Genomic DNA, 6000 nt, shown 5'->3' with positions numbered 1-6000 from the left:
TCTCCTCAGAACAAATTGAGAATACTTGGCAAAATGAAACTGGTCTAGCTCCCCGCACTGACGCCCTTCTATTTTGTTATAGCTCCTCTTTCTCTTTGCATGTCTACACTGCAGGATCTATGACAGAGAGATAACATATGTGGTCATCTTTGCATTATTTTCTTCTCCCTGGGGAAAGATAGATAACTCTCTTCTATTAGCCACCCATCTACCCCTCACATATTCCCTCTTTTTCTTATTCACCTTTCAAATTCAGAGTGAATCCCAGGGAAAAAGAAATAAGTCTCCCTGAAAAGGAAAGCAGCGGAAAAAAAGAGGAAAAAAAATCAATGAAATGATTTAGGAAATGGAAGAATGGGCCCCTTTGACAATACTGTAATTAAAAGCTTTCAGGGCTGTAAAGTGAAAAGTTGATGAAAGAAAGTGTAAGTTGCCAACCAATTCTTACCTAACCCAGTAGGACTCTTTAGGGGAAGTTAGATTTAATTTAAAGGTGTGGACCCCAGGGTCCTCAAACTGCTCTTTTCCCAGATGGAATCAGACATTCTAGCTCAAAAGCCAGAGGCCAAGTTCTCTTCCCCAACAAAATCCTAAGACTCTGGAGGTGAAGGAGAAAGGAGCTGCCTGCATTCTGGCTCAAGGTGACAAAGTGTCACCTCCAGAAACTGAAATGGAAAGTTAGCACTTGGGCACCATTAGTTGGTACCTTGGAGTTGGTACCGAAATGGGACTTAAAACCAGTTAGCGAGGCTACCCTCTCTGAAAGCCACCATGAAACCCTGGAGAGGGTAAAGACTGAAGCACTGAACACTGCTTCCAAAGAGATCCTCACTTTAATTCTGGATCCTCATCCCTGCCCATCCCTGCTGAGCCCAGCTGCAGGCCAGGTCCCCTGTTTTCCCGGGGAAACACAGATAGCTTCCACCTTTGGAGCCAGAAGTGCTCCTGCCAAAAAGACACCGTGTTGGGCTCTGCGTAAAGGGAGGACTCACAGGCAAGACACCTGTAGCAAACAAAAGGTAAAAGCCCCATCAGGTGCTTTGAAAAAAGATACACAGAAACGGGAGTCTCAAGCACCTTCCCAGGAGAAACAAGTGTCTTGGTAAGACTAAGAAAGTGGCATTCTGAGTGAGTTTGAAAAGTTTCACAAAGCATGCTGGCAGGGGGTATAGCAGGAGAATGGCTTGGAGTGTGCCCATTTGTTGCTTTATGGTGTGTGTATGTGTGTGTGTGTGTGTGTGTGTGTGTGTGTGTGTGTGTGTGTGTGTGTGTGACGCAGGTGAGAAGTTTTGAGGAAAATGCCAGAGTTGAAGTTGAAAATCTTGGAATCTGCATGTCCATGGAGCATGGCTGATAGGGGGTATACACTGGCCCTCCGCTATGCTGCAAAAGGTGCCTTCACTCTGTTGTAAAATGCTTTGGTTCAGGTCAGTTCTTAAAGAACCTTTACAATCCAGGCCTTGCTTGGGTACACCAAGGAGCCAGCTGCCACCTAGGGAGAGACACTCCACCCTCACCCCAGTGCAAGAAATAGGGGCTCCTAGGTTTATAACTAGTGAGCACAAAAGGTGCCCCTTCTTGGCAAGGGTCAGAAGCCTAATATTTTTTGGGCTTGGGACTGCTGTTGAATTTGGAGCATCATGTGACTGTTTTTGCAAAAAGATTCTCCACCTCTATCATGTCACACACTAGGCCAATAATTCCCCAAACCGTGACCTACTCTGCCTCTGGAAGTCAGTGAGTCTTCACTCAGTTTAACCAAAAGGCACAGAAATGCAGGCAGTCATTTAACAAAGCCAAGGTAGCCCACAGGGAGAGTAGGACTGTCCAGCCCTATGTGTATTAACCCTGCATCTCCAGGTGTCCCTTGCCAACCCCAGAGTCATTCAGGCCTTCCAAGAACACAAACACTGCCCTGAACGAATCGTGCAGAGGGTGTTAGTTTAAGCCTTTTAGTCACTTACAAACACATCAGTAACTTTTTTTAAAAAAAATCAAACCCCATTAGTTTAACAGGACGACTTGGCATCTTACAACAATTTCAGAAGCCAGTTGGCTTCTCTCAAAAATATCAGTTCTCATTTTCTTGCTGCCTCCAATTATTCAGAAAGCCCCCCACCACCAGAGATAAAAAGCAAAAACCCTCACCCATATACACAAATAAGACTCTGAGTATGCTCCCAGGGTCCAGAAAATGCAAAAGTTCGGGGAGCGAGGAAAGAGGAAGTACAGTATTGATGAAAAATTAGGACAAGTTTTTAAGAGCCACGATCCAGACCCTATGGGAGGGCGAGGGGGACACTGGTTTCTGTTAGCTACAGCCAATTCTGGGGCTGGGGGGAGGGCGCTTGCTTTCCACCGAGTGACAGCTGGAGTAATGGCTGCAGACCCAGCGCGGGGTGGGAGCGGGTGAAGCTGGGCGGGGATGGGGGGAGCAGTAATTACTAGCCAGGCTCACTCGCCTCCCTACTTTAGGGCGAACGCGTTCTTCCAGCTGCGCGCCTGGATTGCAGCTCGGCCTCGGGGCATCCTGGAGTCTGAATGGGGGATGGGGTTCGTGCTACAGGACTTCAAGCTGAGGTTCCTAAAAAGTTTCTGAGCTAGACTCTCCCCGAAAGCCCTATCCTTGAAGCAGAGGAAGACCGAGTAGAGGCTACTCCGTGCCCAGCAGCCCCCAACCATTAGGCCAGCTTTAGGGGCCTGGCAAAAAGTGAGAAAGGGGTGGTGCACAAGGGATAACAGCTCTGGAAGTGGATGCGCTGCACAGGCCAGGTCTCAACCTTCTCCCACCACCTTCCTTCCTCATCCACAAAAGCTCGAACCCTGAGAATGCGCGCAAGGCTCCCTGGGGCCCCAGAACCCTGAAGTTGAGTGTATATCCAGAGGCCGCGCTGGGAGGGGCAGGGAGGAGGGGTGAGGAGTAGGGGGTGGGTTCTCCACCTCCTCCCGCCGCCTCCCTCCGGCTGGCTGGAAGCCTCACGTAGTCAGGGATTTTTTTCAGAATAATTGATGGGTCCAGTTCTCCAGAGCTTTCCCAGTGAGAGCGCGGCGGACCGCGCTAGAATTTAAATAGACGTGATTAGTAAAATGCAAGGGGGCGAGGCGCCCGGGCCTCTCTTTCTTGCGGGTTCCTGGCTGAGCGCCTGGCGAGGCGCCTGCTCCCCCAGCTCTGGGGGCCCCTTGGGGCCCGGGCGAGCTCCTCCAGCGAGGGAGGGAGGTTCTGCTCTGACCCCACGCACCCCCAGCCCTTTGGACTCTACCCCCACCCTCTCTCCCAAACCGCCTGTCACCAGTGCGCACCAGGAACCAGAGGGGAAGAGAGGGGAGACGGGACTGGCAAGGAACCCAAGGCCAGCTTGTGCAAAGCATTAGGTGGTGAGTCGGAGGGTGGGGGCGAGGATCTTGATTCCTTGTTGCCGCCTGAGCCCCGCAGGCGGGCGCGTAGCATTAACCTCCAAAAGCAAGGAAAGCTTCTGGGCGATCTCCTGTCCCCGCGTCCTGCTTCTCAGTCTCACTGTTCCCTTTCCCGCCTCCAGGCTGCGGAGCCTGAGCAGCTGGGACTGCGGAACTTAAGGCGCCTCTTCACTTACCCAAAGCTCTGAGAAGGACTCTCCGCAAAGAAGTGACCTACACTGGGAAAAGCCTTCGTCTTCCCTCTCTCGCATCCCTATCTCATCGATTTGTTCCTGAAAATAGGGTTGTGCATTCTTATAACATCTACAGCCAATTAATATTGCATTAACTCTATTTAAAAAAAAAAAAAAAAAAAAACCAGAAACACACACACAAAACACAAAAGCACCAGAATACTGCACCCTATCAAAGCCATCTATTATTCACGGAAATGTCATTGGAGACCTACGATATGTGTGTTACGGGGCAATGGAGGAAAACAGTCGTGACAATATTTCAGAAAGGAAGGGGATCCGGGGGTATCTAATATTTAATTTCAAGTCCGTGGTTTTCTAATTCGAGATTAAAAGCAGTCACGTCTTTGAAGCCAGACAGTTGGTATAAATGTACAGTTAAAATATTCTACTCCACGGTCCCTAGACAGAGCTCTCTGCTCGTCCCAGGCTTCATTAAATTTTTATTATCATCCCAGACTAGAGCAGGGAATGAGCGGAAAGACTGTCCATCTAATTGCAATTGATAAAAAAAAAAAAAAAAAAAAAAAAAAAAAAAAGCTCTTAGATTCTACCCCCCCTAATTTTAATACATTAACAGCAGATTTTTTTTTTTCTTGGTATGTCCAGGCTTTCCCAGCCCTGTGATACACACAATTACATTATCACACTGATGCATTTTCCACTTTCCAACAGGCACCAGGCTTCGCCCTCTTCTCTGCCCTTTGAGAAGGCCTCAGGGGTTGGTGGGAGTGGAGGGAGAGAGGATAGGGGAGGCTGGCTTCAGAAAGTGATGTTATATGAGAAGAAAACAAGTGACACCAGTTCTCGAAGCATCTGGCAAAAGATCAACGAGAGACAACGTTTGCACTAAGCTGGTTCTTCCTGTGGCAAGATGAAAGCATATTGTTACCCAAACAAAAGCAAAACAAACAGATTATTAGGCCAGGCTGCACTTTTCCACAGCCTTTCCACTGCGTGGAGTGAAAGCAAAGAGCAATTTTTTTTTTTAAATTTCTGACTGCTGCCTTCCCCCTTCCCCACATCAGAGAGAGAGAGAGAGAGAGAGAGAGAGAGGAAGAGAGAAGAGGGAGGAAGAGAAGGAGGAAGGGAGGGAGGGAGGGAGAGAGACAGAGAGAGGGGTCTCAAAACGTTTGTTCTTCTTCAGCCTTCTTCGTGTGCTGCTAATCTGACTGTCACACCAGTCGACTGTAGATATGTGTGCTTGTGTGTTCGGGGAGCCCATTTCAACAAGGGTGCTTTAAATTTTTTTGAAATGGTGTAAATAAAGCTTTTCATCTCCAGGCGTTGAAAGTACAGAATAAAACCCACAGTTTGCTTTCTGAGCAGCTTCCTATTATCACATCGCCACTTAATTTTATTTCTATTCTCTCCAAGTTAAATAGAAAGACTGGCTCACAGGGGAGCTGCCATGTGCCTACAGACTGGGGATGTCAAGCAGAGAGACTCACTGTGCAAAGTTAATTTCAATTCCCGCGGAGGATTTCACATTCCGGCTGGCTCTGACCCACAGTAATTAGCTGAGATAACTAATGATTACTTACTTATTCCTTGTAATTATCTGGATTTAATAATTTGCTGTGTAATTTATTAATTCACTCATAATAGACTTTCAGTACTGGAAATGACTCCTTTAAAGGGGCAAGGCAGGGGAAATTTAGTGATTTTTTTTCTCATTGCCATCAATCTGTCTCCTGACAAATGTGGACTTCAGGAACATCATAACTATCTGAAAACCTTTATCTTCCTTTCTGTCCTACAGGATACCAATCCAACTTTTTTTCCCCTTCTGTTGCAGCAACCCCCTCCAAGACCAACTGAAAAGTAAAGTGAAGTTTTGAGTTCTAATATGAATCATTTACCTAAAGATTTAAAGGGTTTTTGCGAAACAATTCCAAAAACAAATTTCTAAACTTACTGTCATTGCCTACCTAGAAAAATTTGAGCTTCATTCTCTGAATAATATTATTTTTAAAATCAAGAGAATTTTTCTATTAGCATTTTTCACTATCTCTCAAGAGCTTCTCGAATAGATAGGTCAAAATAAATTGATATATTTGAAGTTTGAGAAAAAACATTTTTATCCCTCAAATTTCAATTATCTTGAAAAAGTTTCAGTTCTCTTCACAAAGAGAAGTAACAGGATCTCTCCTTGATATTGAAAGGTGTAGTTACGTACTATCACTTATTTTTAAAAATCAATTTTATGGAAAACAGAAGAGTATTACATTGTATGTAAATCCTAACTACTTCATTTGCTTTTTCATACTTACATTGTTTTTCCCCAAGCTATGTGTCAATGAAACATAATCTGATAAAAAGCCGATCAACTGATGTAATGTCAGATGTCTGA

The sequence above is a fragment of the Rhinopithecus roxellana genome, chromosome 2 (genome assembly GCF_007565055.1).
Source record: "Rhinopithecus roxellana isolate Shanxi Qingling chromosome 2, ASM756505v1, whole genome shotgun sequence".
Classification (NCBI taxonomy): domain Eukaryota; kingdom Metazoa; phylum Chordata; class Mammalia; order Primates; family Cercopithecidae; genus Rhinopithecus; species Rhinopithecus roxellana.
This window is presented reverse-complemented; position numbering follows the sequence as displayed.